The sequence below is a fragment of the Mobula birostris genome, chromosome 5, assembly GCF_030028105.1.
Source record: "Mobula birostris isolate sMobBir1 chromosome 5, sMobBir1.hap1, whole genome shotgun sequence".
Classification (NCBI taxonomy): Eukaryota; Metazoa; Chordata; class Chondrichthyes; order Myliobatiformes; family Myliobatidae; genus Mobula; species Mobula birostris.
The window spans coordinates 134,907,767-134,921,054 of NC_092374.1; positions in this window are offsets into that span (position 1 = coordinate 134,907,767).

Here is a 13,288-nt window from a genome sequence, read left to right on the forward strand (position 1 = left end):
ACATCGAGGCAGGCAGACATAGAAGAAGATGACCTGCCTGCCCTATTGGAAACAGACGACGACGAGACGACACCCCAGTGTCCCACCACCCCAAACACCAGGCCGCGGACAGATACCAATTCGTGGAGAATGCAGTGGTAGCCAGGAGGCACACAGCACATCTTTAAGAAAAAAGCCGAAATAAATATGCTAATTAATTAAGTGCCCCCAACACGTAATTCTCGGCCCAGATCAGAGGCAACGCAATCGGCAATCCCCTCTGATCTGGGCCGGCACCTAATTAATTAGCATGTTTATTTCAGCTTTTTTCTTAAAGATGTGCTGTGTGCCTCCCAGCTACCACTGTACCCCTGCATGCTTCGCAGATCGGTATCGGGTGGCTGCCTGGAGGGTGGGGGCCACTGCATCACCCAAACTCCGACAACTCAGTCTTAACACACCATCATCAGTGTGCTCTGCACTGTCTTCCTGATTTCCATAAGTGATACTACACTGTACATACATTATTTCTACTTTATATAGGCTGTGTATTTTTACGTGTTACTTGGTATGATTTGGCAGCTTCATAGCTTAAAGGTTACTGGAGAGCGCTTGCACCGTGTTTTTGCCGATGGCACTTGCGTGAGATTTTCACTACGGAGGACAGTGCAGGCAATGATTGTGGAAAAGTATTTCTACTTTATATAAGCTGTGTATTTATCATATCACTCCTGCCTTTACTATATGTTACTGTTATTTTAGGTGTTATGTGTTATTTGGCATGATTTGGTAGGTTATTTTTGGGTCTGCGAACGCTCACAAAATTTTCCCATATAAATAAATGGTAATTGCTTCTTCGCTTTACGACATTCCGACTTACGAACCGTTTCATAGGAACACTCTACCTTCGGTTGGCGGGGGAAACCTGTAGTTGAATGTATAAAGGGGGGACAGGGGGATGAATACTGAGCCCTGGTAGAGGACTTTGTTGAATGGTGCAAGCTGAATTATCAACAGCTCAACATCTGTAAGACAAAGGAGATGGTGATGGACTACAGGCAGACTAAGCCGGCACTATTCCCTGTTATTATTGATGCTGACGACATGGATGTGGTGAGGACCTACAAGTTCCTGGGGGTGCACCTGGATGACAGACTTGAGTGGAGCACCAACACAGAGGCTGTGTACAAGAAGGGCCAGAGTCACCTCCACTTCCTGAGGAGACTGAGGCCCTTTGGAGTATGCAGGCCTCTCCTTCACAGGTTCTCCCAGTCTGTTGTTGTCAGTACATTCTTCAATGTGGTGGTGTTCTGGGGCAATGGCATTAACACTGGTGATGCCAACAGGCACAATAAACTGATCAGAAAGGCTGGCTCTGTTATAGGAGTCAAACTGGACACACTGGAGGCTGTGGTAGAACAAAGGACCCTACGGAAAATCCTATCAATTCTGGACAATGTTTCTCACCCTCTGCACGCTGCCTTGGCTGAACAGAGGAGCACTTTCAGTCATAAACCAAGACAGCTGTCCTGCTCCAAGGAGCAGTATATGAGGTAATTCTTACCCTCGTCCATTAGGCTCTATAATAAGTCAACCTATAGTTGCGGAAGCGATGACCCCCTCTGTTAGACTGTTTATGGTAACTCATTTTTTATTTATTCTTCTTACTTATAATATTGTATATCTATGTACTTATAATGTTACTGCGACTGTAAATTCCTTTGAGATCAATAAAATATCTCTCTATCTTATGGTTCTTTTAGTTATGTTCTGTACGTTTTTAAAAGCTTCCCAATACTTAACTTCCCACTAATCTTTGCTATATTATATGCCCTCTCTTTGGTTTTTATGTTGGCTTTGATTTCCCTTGTCAGCCATGGCTGCCTCATCCTCCCTTTAGAATACTTCTTTATCTTTGGGATGTATCTGTCCCAGGGGTCGGCAACCTACGGCCCATGGGCCAGATCCAGCCCGTGAAGGTATTTTGACCAGCCTGCGAGCAAATATTGGGATACTATGCTTATCCGGCCCACGAGCGATTTTTCCTTATTCTGAGTGTTTCACGCCACCACACTGATGGACATGCATGGCGTCTTGTTACACTGGCCCCAGGTTCTGTTTTGTTCCAGACCAAACACTGGTATATACGAATGACGGGAAGGCAGACTACCTTATTAATATGTGTTAGATACTCTCCATGCACGCGCAGGTTTTCAGATGAGATCATTCAAATATGTAAACAGAAACAGTGTCACTGTGTTTTAACAAGAAATCCACTCTAAATATCCAGATATTTACACGTGCTACGATACTTGTTGAATAAAATAAAACCGAAGAAAAAAATTCCAATGGCAATGAATACAAAACACAGGAAGGTAGACGCTGAGTTCCGAAATTTTCAAGACACTTGGACACTAGATTACTTCTTCATTGAGCAAGCTGGGAAATCAGTTCGTCTCATTTTTCTAGGCAAATGAGACAAAGGACCAAAAATTGAGAAAAGAGTTTTCAACTCATTTTGCTGATTTTCGTTTGCATGCGAATAAGTTCAAGCAGTTTGTTACTCCATTTGATGTGGAAGTGGACACTGCATCAGAAATTTCTCAAAAGGGATTGATTGAGATGCAATGTGACGATATATTGAAATCAAAATTTCATTCTGAAGATGTGTCTGTGCTTGACTTCTATAGAAAATATATTCATCCAAGTGGGAAGTATCCTAACTTAGTGGACCATGCAAAAAAGATGGCATCATTGTTTGGCAGCACATATCTGTGTGAGCAATTATTTTCAAAAATGAAGCACACCAAGAACCATTTGAGAACAAGATTGACTGATGCCCATCTGGATAATGTCTTGCTCTTGGCATCAACAAGTCTGACACCCAATATTGAGAAGCTTTCAAGCAACAAACAGCATCATTTCACATTGATTTATCAACTGTTTGCATTAAAATTTTCTTTTTTATCATACTTAATTTACCACCATTCAATGCATCATGTTCATATGTTTTATATTTAAAGATTCTTTGTGTCCTTTTAATAGATTCAAAAGATGCCTTGATTGAAATAAATTGCAACTAAACTGAGTTCTTTGATTACTAATTGGCATCCTTGGTTAAGCACAAATGATTTTCTAGCATGAGTTATTCATTAATTTGAGGCAAAACATAAGTAGATGCATTTAAATGGATAATTCCCATATTTCAAGTTTTTTATAGCATTTGTCTGGCCCACTGTCCACTCATTAATACGCGATCCAGCCCACAGAGGCAAAAAGGTTGCTGACCCCTGGTCTATCCCATGCCTTCCCAATTTCACCCAGAAATTCCAGCCACTGTTCTACTGTCATCCCTGCTAGTGTCCCCTTCCAATCAACTTCTGCAGCTCCTCTCTCATGCCTCTGTAATTCCCCTTACTCCACTGTAATACTGACACATCTGACTTTAGCTACTCCCTCTCAAACTGCAGGGTGAATTCTACCATGTCATAAGACCATAAGACTATAAACATAGGAGCAGAATTAGGCCATTCAGCCTATCGAGTCTGCTCCACCATTTCATCATGGCTAATCCAGGATCCTATTCAACCCCATACACCTACCCTCTCACAATATCCCTTGATGCCCTGACCAATCAGGAATCTATCAACTCCCACCTTACATATACCCACGGACTTGGACTCCACCGCTGTTTGTGGCACAGCATTCCACAGATTCACCACTCTTTGGCTAAAAAAAAATGCTTCCTTACTTCCGTTCTAAAAGGTCACCCCTCAATTTTGAGGCTGTGCCCTCTAGTTCTGGATACCCACACCAGAGGGAACATCCTCTCCACAACCACCTTTTGTTGTCCTTTCAACATTCAGTAGGTTTCAATGAGATCCCCGTGCATTCTTCTAAATTCCAAAGAGTACAGGCCCAAAGCTGCCAAACGCTCCTCATATGTTAACCTCTTCATTCCTGAAACATCCTCATGACCCTCCTTTGGACTCTCTACAATGACAATACACCCTTTCTGAGAAAAAGGACCTAAAACTGTTGACAATACTCCAAATGCGGCCTGACTAGTGTCTTATAAAGATTCAGCATAATTTCCTTATATTTACATTCTATTCCCCTTGAAATAAATGGCAGCACTGCATTTGCCTTCTTTACCACAGACTCAACCTGTGAATTAACCTTTTGGGAGTCTTGTATGAGGACTCCTAAGTCCCTTTGCACCTCGGATGCTTGAATTTTCTCCTCATTTAGATAATAATCTGCACCATTGTTCCTTTTACCAAAATGCATTATCATATATTTCCCAATCATGATCACTGTCTCCTAAGGGTTCCTTTACCTTCAGCTCCCTAATCAAATCTGGTTCATTATACAATGCCCAATCCAGAATTGCCTTTCCCGTAGTGGACTCAATTGCAATCTGCCCTAAAAAAAAGCTACCTTGTAAACATTCTACAAATTCCCTCTATTGAGATCCAGCACCAGCCTAATTTTCGCAATCTTCTTGCATATTGAAATTCACTATGACTATCATAACATTTCCCTTTTTACATGTCTTTTCTATTTCTTATTGAAATTTATATCCTACATCTTTGCTACTGTTCAGAGGCCTATATATAACTTACATCAGGGTCTTTTTACCCTTGCAGTTTCATAACCCTACCCCTAAGGTTTCCATATCTTCCATTCCTATGTCACCTGTTTCTAATGAATTGATTTCATTTTTTACCAACTGAAGCACTCCATACCCTCTGCCTACCTGCCTGTCCTTTTGATACAATGTGTATCCTTGGATGCTACGTTCCCAAATATCATGTTTAAGTTCAAGTTTAATTGTCATTCAATTATACATGAATACCCATGAATACATCCAAACGAAACAGCGTTCCTCCTAGTCCAAGGTGCAAAACACAGTACCAACAAACATACACAGCCCAAGACACATGCAAGATAGGATTGCAGTAAATATACAATCACTCAAAAAAAAATATATATAGCCCAAGTCCCTGAATGACACGTGTCATAAATTAATGGTGCATGGATGTTATCGACTAGAACAAGCAGTTCTCAGCAGACCGCAGAGGAAAGTATACATGCATGCAATCCAGCTTCTCTTTCACCGATCGAACACTGGGGGGCAGTACCCTTGGGAGGGACCAGCCTCCAACCCAGCATGACATTGCACTACACCGCCTCTGGCGTCTCCTTCCTGGGCTATTGCAACAGGCAAGCTCATGGCTTGAGGTGTAGTCCTTGCTCCAACCGAGGGCACACAGCTCCCAGCCGTCTGTCTCGCCAATAAACAAGGGCAACGGACTTGCAGTATTCTACATTATCAATGTCTAACAGGGTTTTGTGATCAATGGCTGTTAGACTGCACACCGCCTTCGTGCACTGACTCCAAGGCTTTTACTGTAGCCAACAGTAACACAGTCTGCAGCAAGTGCAGCTCTTCCACCAACAAATGGAGGGTGGAGTAGCCTTGCAGCACTTGAAGTTCTTAATGTCCAGTATTGTCTTACGATCATAAAAAAGATAAATACACCTTAGATTGGCCCCGGAGAGGCTGCTGCGTCCGAACGCACCTCCCTCTTACGAGAGATATGATCTTCTTTCAGCCAGGACTCAGTGATGCCCGCAGCATCGTACCTGCCAATCTCTAACTGCATTACCAGATCATCTCCTTCATCTGTGTACTGTGTGCTTTCAAGTATAATAACATCCCCCAGCCCCCTGCTCCGTTCCTCAGCCACTCATCCATCTGTACTATCATCCTACTCCTGCCCGGAGTAACATGTGGAACTGGGAGTAATCCAAAGATTACTGCCTTAGAGGTTTTGCTCTTCAGCTTCTTCCCTACCTCCCCACATTCACTGCACAGAAACTCTTCTCCCTTCCTACCTGCTGTATGTAATTGGTGGTAATCTGCACCACGACCACTGGCTGCTCCCCCTTGCTCTTCAGAACGCTCTGCAGTGGTTCCGACACATCCTCGACCTTGGCAGCTGGGAGGCGACACACCATCCTGGCGACTCCTTTGCGACCACAGAATCTTCTGTCCATTCCTCTAACTCCAGTGAGTCCCCAGCCACCATCTCTCTGCCCAGCTTTCCATTTCCCACTAAGCCTCAGAGCCGGCCAATGTGCTACTGGCCTGACTACTGCTACTGCTACTATGCCTTGACAGGTCATCCCCACCAGCAGGATCTAAAGGGCCATGCTTGTTGCTGAGAGGAATGGCCACAGGGGAACCCTACACTGACTCCTTACTCCTCTTACTTCTCCTGGTGGTCACCCCTCTACTGTCTGAAGCCTGCAGTCTGGGTGTGAATTTACTGAGAATGCCTGCAAGGAAATGAACCTCAGGGAAGTATATAGTGAAATGAAACAAAATGAAATATCTTCACTGTCATTGCACAGTACAATTTGTCATGCACCAATACAGCGAAAATGAGTTTGCAACTCTCGTACTCAGTGCTATATAACAACAATAAAATAAATAAACAATAAATAAAATCTAGTAACCAGCCAGTACAAGCAATGTCCAGCAGGACAAAAATGCAACTCAGATGCATGACAGCCATAAAACCAGTATTAAATTAGCAATGTAACAAATATGATGGATGATGCTTGATCGATTGGTTCAGAGCAATTATAGCTCTGGGGAAAAAGCTATTTTTCAGTCTGGAGGTGCAGGCATAGAAAATCTTATGATGTCTGCCAGATGGAAGAAGTTCAAACAGATGATTGCATGGGTGTGTATTGTCCTTACAGATGCTTGTAGCTTTCCTTAGGCAGCGTGAGCTGTAGGTATCTTCCAGGGCTGGGAGCTGTGTCCTGATGATCTTCTGTGCGCTAGAGATGACCCGCTGAAGTGCTTTCCTATCAGCTGCTGTACATCTGAGATACCACACAGAGATGCAGTATGTTAAGGTGCTCTCTATGGTGCAGTGGTAAAAGTCACCAGCATCTGTTCAGGTAGACCAGCTTTCTTCAGCATCCTGAGGAAAAACAAGCATTGCTGTGCTTTCTTAACTATCGTTGTGGTGTTAGTGGACCATGTAAGGTCTTCTGAGTTGAGTATTCCCAGAAATCTGAAACTGGATACTCTCTCCGCTATGTCTCTGTTAATGTAGACTGGAGCGTACTCGTCATCCCGTGACTTTCCAAAGTTGATAATTAGCTCCTTAGTCTTTGCTGTATTAAGAGACAGGTTGTTCTCTAAGCACCAGCTCACTAAGTTCTGTACCTCTGTTCTGTACGCTGATTCGTCTCTGACATATACTGTACATACTTTGATAATAATTTTACTTTGACTTTGACTTTTGACTTTGACTCTTCAATTTAAATTACTCTTGTTTTCTCACTTCATGGGTTTTTGAATGAAAAGGCATCAACCTGAATGATAATCCTGTTTCTCTCTGCACAGATGCGATCAAATCTGTGGGATCTATCCAGCATTTACTGTGTTTATGTCAGATTCCAGCATCTGTAGGTTTTATTTTACTTTACACTTCCCGAAAGCTTAGAGAATTGTGCCATTGTTATCAAATTAAATAATGATAATAAGCTACTTCTCACTAATGCACACTAACTGGCCCAACTCCTGACTAATTCCTTCACTTTTCTGAGATATTAGCCCAACTGCGTGTTATAGTGTTAAGGTAGAGATGTCAGCTGATAAGATGCCTCCATGGAATAATGCCTTGTAGCTTCAATTATTGAACAGTAATGCAACTAAGCGAATTTAATCAGTCAGCATGAGTTCTAATAAGGCACACTGAGGGATAGAACAACTCACAGTCCAGCAAAGCATGAATGAATCAGATACAAATTAGAAAGAATGTCCACAGGGGGTAACTCCTGCTCCAGTCTGTCCCTGTGATCCTTTTCTGGATCCCCTGTGGCTGGTTCTTCAGTCAGAGCCAATTAAACCAGGGAGTTTGCACATCAAAGCAGATTACAGGAATCTGATGTGGTAGCAGTGCTTTGTTTATGTACTCAGGTCCATCAATTCATTGGTGAATTTGAAGCACTAAACTTTCCAAACACCATTTCTCTCCTTCTCAGACAATATTATCATTTCACAGCTCAAGGATAAGAATCTGATGACTAAAAAACGTCCAATGGTTTTATTTTTTTTGTCTCCATAGAAATATTTCCTGGTAGTTTTGAATTGCAACATATGTTAAGAACCAACTACAAACTGTGGCAAGAACAGGCAACATCAGATTCTTAAAAAATATAATTCACATTCAGGTTGGTCTTTACCGTGAAAAATAATAGTGGTTTTGTACTTAAAATGCAGGTCTGTGTTTAGAACTGTCTCTGGATTCCTGCCTGTGCCACGTGCCAGTGAGAGTAAGAATAGGATGATTTGGCAGGTGAATGTGTGGCTGAGGAACTGGTGCAGAGGACAGGGGCTCAGATTTCTGGATCATCGGGATCTCTTCTGGGGAAGGTATGACCTGTACGAAAAGGACAGGTTAACCTGAACCAAAGGGGGACCAATATCCTTGCAGATAGATTTGCTAGAGCTGTAGGGGAGGGTTTAAACTGATTCAGCAGGGGGATGGGAACTGGAGTGATAGGGCTAAGGATGGCACAGATGGTTTACAAGCAGAGGCAGTGTGCAATGAGACTGTCCGAAGGGCAAACTTGCAGGGAGTGGGATGGGTTGCAATGTGAAAGGGGGAAAAATTGAAAAGGGTGACGAATATGGGACTGAAGGTGTTATTTTTGAATGCATGCGGTAAATGGAATAAAGTAGATGATCTTGTAGTGCAGTTAGAGATCGGCAGGTATGACATTGTGTGGACCACAAAGCTATGGCTGAAAGAAGATTATAGTTGAAAGGACAGGCAGGAAGGTAGTGGTAGTGGGGTTGCTCTGTTGGTAAAGAATGAAATCAAATCCTTAAAAAGAGGATGCCTGTTTCCTGTTTTCAGTCCCTGATTTTGCCACAGTTTGTAGCTTGTTCTTAATAGATGTTGCAATTCAAAACTACCAGGAAATATTACTATGAAGACAAAAAAATTAAAAGCATCGGACATTTTTTACTCATCAGATTCTTATCCTTGAGCTGTGAAATGATAACATTGTCTGAGAAGGAGAGAAATGATGTTTCGAAAGGTTGGTGCTTCAAATTCACCAACGAATTGATGGAGCTGAGCACATTAACAAACCACTGCTACCACATCAGATTCCAGTAATCTGCTTTGATGTGCAAACTCCCTGGTTTAATTGGCTCTGACTGAAGAACCAGCCACAGGGGATCCCGAAAAGGATCACAGGGACAGACTGGAGCAGGAGTTACACCACCCCCCCCCCCCGGTGGACTTCCTTTCTAATTTGTATCTGATTCATTCATGCTTTGCTGGATTGTGAGTTGTTCTACCCCTCAGTGTGCCTTATTAGAACACATGCTGACTGATTAAATTCGCTTAGTTACATTACTGTTCAATAATTGAAGCTACAAGACATTATTCCATGGAGGCATCTTATCAGCTGACATCTCTAAACACTATAACACACAGTTGTGCTAATATCTTAGAAAAGTGAAGGAATTAGTCAGGAGTTGGGCCAGTTAGTGTGCATTGGTGAGAAGTAGCTTATTATTATTATTTAATTAGACAACAATGGCACAATTCTCTAAGTTTTCAGGAAACGTAAAGTAAAATAAAACCTGTAGATGCTGGAATCTGCATAGGATTGGAAGATGTAGAATCCCTGTGGGTAGAATTAAGAAACTTCAAGGATAAGAAGACCATGATGGGAGTTATATACAGAACCCAAACTGTAGCCAGAATGTGGGATAAAAATTACAACAGGAAGTAGGAAAGGCATGTAATAAGGCCAATGCTATGATAGTCATGCAGGATTTCAATATGCTGGTAGATTGGGAAAATCAGGTTGGTGCTGGATCTCAGGAGACGAAATATATAGAATGCCTACAAGATGGCTCTTTAGAGCACCTTGTGGTTGAGCACATTAAGGGAAAGAAATTCTTGAATCGGATGTTGTGTAATGAATTGATTAGGGTGTTAAAGGTAAAGGGATCATTAGGAAGCAGTGATCATAATATGAAATAATTCATCCTGCAGTTTGAGAGGAAGAAGATAAAGTCTGATGTATCAGTGCTCTTTTTTAGTGTGCCATACTCTGCCAGAGCCTCAGCGACCACTTTTTCAAGTGGTTGTCTTGGAGGAAAGATTCTGTGAGTGGTCCCCCACGTCCTATTCACAGCGCAGTCTTTTGTTTTTTACAAGGCCGAGTTGTGAGCTCAACACTTAAACTGGCACGAATGGAAAGCGTGCCCGGGAGCGGCCCGACTGGGTTCAAACCCGGGAACCTTTGCTCTGGAGTCCGTCGCTGATGTCACTGCGCCACTAACCAGCATATCAGTATTACAGTGGAGTAAAGGGAATTACAGAGGCATGAAAGAGGAGATGGCCAAAGTAGATTGGAAGGGGATAGTATCAGAGATGACAGCAGAACAGCAATGGCTGGAGCTTCTGGGAGCAATTCAGAAAGCTTACGACAGATACATCTCAAAGAGGAAGAAGTATTCTAAAGGAAGGATGACACAATCTTGGCTGACAAAAGAAGTCAAAGCCAAAAGAAAAGCAAAAGTGAGGGCATATAATAGAGCAGAAATTAGTCAGAAGTTAGAGGATTTGTAAACTTTTAAAAACCAACAGAAGGCAATGAAAATGCCATAAGGTGGGAAAAGATGAAATATGGACCTAAGCTAGCCAATAATATTAATGAGAATACAAAATGTTTTTTCGGGTATATTAAGAGTCCAAAAGAGGTGTGTAGATACTGGACCACTGGAAAGTGTTACTGGAGAGGTAGTAATGGGGGAGAAGGAAATGCCAGATGAACTGAACAGTATTTTGTATCAGTCTTCACTGTGGAAGACACTAGCAGTGTGCTGGAAGTTCGAGTGTGTTGACGGCAGAAGTGAGTGAAGTTGCTATTACTAGGGAGAAGGTGCTTGGGATGCTGAAAGGTCTGAAGGTACTTAAGTCACCTGGAGCAGATGGACAACACCTCAGCGTTCAGAAAGAGGCAGCTGAAGAGATTGTAGAGGCACTAGGAATGACCTTTCAAGAATCAATCGATTCTGCATCATTCTGGAGGACTTGAAAATTGCAACTGTCACTCCACTCAAGAAGGCAGGGATGTAGAAGAAAGAAAAATATAGGCCAGTTAGCCTAACTTCAGTGGTATAAAGTTATTGGAGTCAATTGTTAATGATGTAGCTTCGGGGTACCTGGAGGCACATGATAAAATAGGTCAAAGTCAGCATGGTTTCCTCAAGAGAAAATCCTACCCGACAAATTTGTTAGAATTCTTTGAAGAAATAACAAGCAGGATAGACAAAGGAGAATCGGTGGATGTTGTGTACTTGGATTTTCAGAAGGCCTTTGACAAGGTGCCACACATGAGGCTGCTTTACAAGATAGAAGCCAGTAAGGTAGTAGCATGGGAAGAGCATTCGCTGATTGGCAGGAGGAAAAGAGTGGGAATAAAGGGAGCCTTTTCTGGCTGGCTTCTGGTGATGAGAGGTGTTCTGCAGATAACAGAGTTGGGACCGCTTCTTTACTTATTGTAGATCAATGATTTGGATGATGGAATTAATAGCTTTGTGGCCAAGTTAGGTAGAGAGGCAGGTAGCTTTGAGGAAGCAGGAAGGCTGCAGAAAGTCCTTAATTAGGAGAGTGGGCAAAGAAGTGGCTGATGGAATACAGTGTGGGGAAGTGTATGGTCATGCACTTTGGTAGAAGGAATAAAGCATAGACTATTTTCTTCAAAAATCAGAGATACAAATAGTCTTGGGAGTCCATATTTAAGGTTATTTTGCAGGTCGAGTCTGTGGTGAGAAAGGCAAATGCAACATTAGCATTCATTTTGAGAGGACTAGAATATAAAAACAAGGGTGTATTGCTGAGGCATTGGCGAGGCCTCACTTGCAGTATTGTGAGCAGTTTTGGGCTCCTTCTTTAAGAAAGAGGTGCTGATATTAGAGAGTCTTCAAAGGAGTTTCATGAGAATCAAAGACTTTTCATATGAGGAACGATTGATGGATCAGGGCTTCGCTGGAATTTAAAAGAATGAGGGGGATCTCATTGAAACCTACTGAATGTTGAAAAGCCTCGATAGACTGGATGTAGAGAGGATATGTTTCCTATGTGGGAGAGTCGAAGACCAGAGGATGCAGCCTCAGATAGAGAGGCGTCCTTTTAGAACAGAGATGAGGAGGAATTTCTTTAGCCAGAAGGTGATGAATCTCTGGAATTCATTAGCAGAGGCACCTGAGGATGTTAGGTCATTGGGTGCATTTAAGGTGGAGACTGCTAGGTTCTTGATTAGTCAGGGCATGAAAGATTACAGAGAGAAGGCAAAGGAATGGGGTTGGGAATAGGATCAGTCATGATGAAATGGAAGAGCAGACTCAATGGCCTAATTCTGCTATATCTTATGGTATCGTCTTATTTTGTGTACATAATGTAGCACTTCAACCTCAGCTTCTGAAATTTGTTGATCTCATCCACCCTTTCTGCCAGAGTTGACTTTACATGCTAGGATAGGCGTGTCCCTATGAGGCCCACCAGGCTTAGCACGCTTTGAGCAGTGTCCCAGGGTATGGCTGTTGTCACATGCACCTGGAGCCACAGGTGGGTGCGAAGTGGCCGGTGGGAAACAAAGGTGAGTGATCTGTCCCAGAATGGATACGACAAGCCCCTTCACCAGAGGTGCTCACCCTCCCTGGACACCTCATACATGGCAGTGTACACCTGAATTCCTACATCAATAACTATGAGGAACTAACACACATTTTTGAAGTACTGTAGCAGTATTGGTAATGTTCTAATTCGTTCTGAATTTTATTTCAATACATAATTTGTTTCTCATTTAAATGGTAGTTTGTCCTTTTTATACCTTTTTAACTATGTCCATGAAACTTCGACTAATTGCGGCAGCCATGTAACTGGACAAAAACGTACTTGTCCAGATGTGTCCCAATTAACTAGAATCCACAGTATTTGCAAATCAAATATAAGATTTGCTTCAGTTGGTGGCATTCTTATATCTGAGTCCAATCGGGGATAGGCTCAGACACTGAAGGTGCAGGACTCCGAAACAACAAAACATCTACTGGAGGAACTCAGCAAGTCAAGCAGCATCTGCAGGAGGGAAGGAATTGGTGATGTTTCAGACTGAAACCTTGCATCAGGGTACTGCACAAAATATTAGTACAGGGTTTAGGCCTGTAAAGTCTACAGTTCCTTTCTTCCCACAG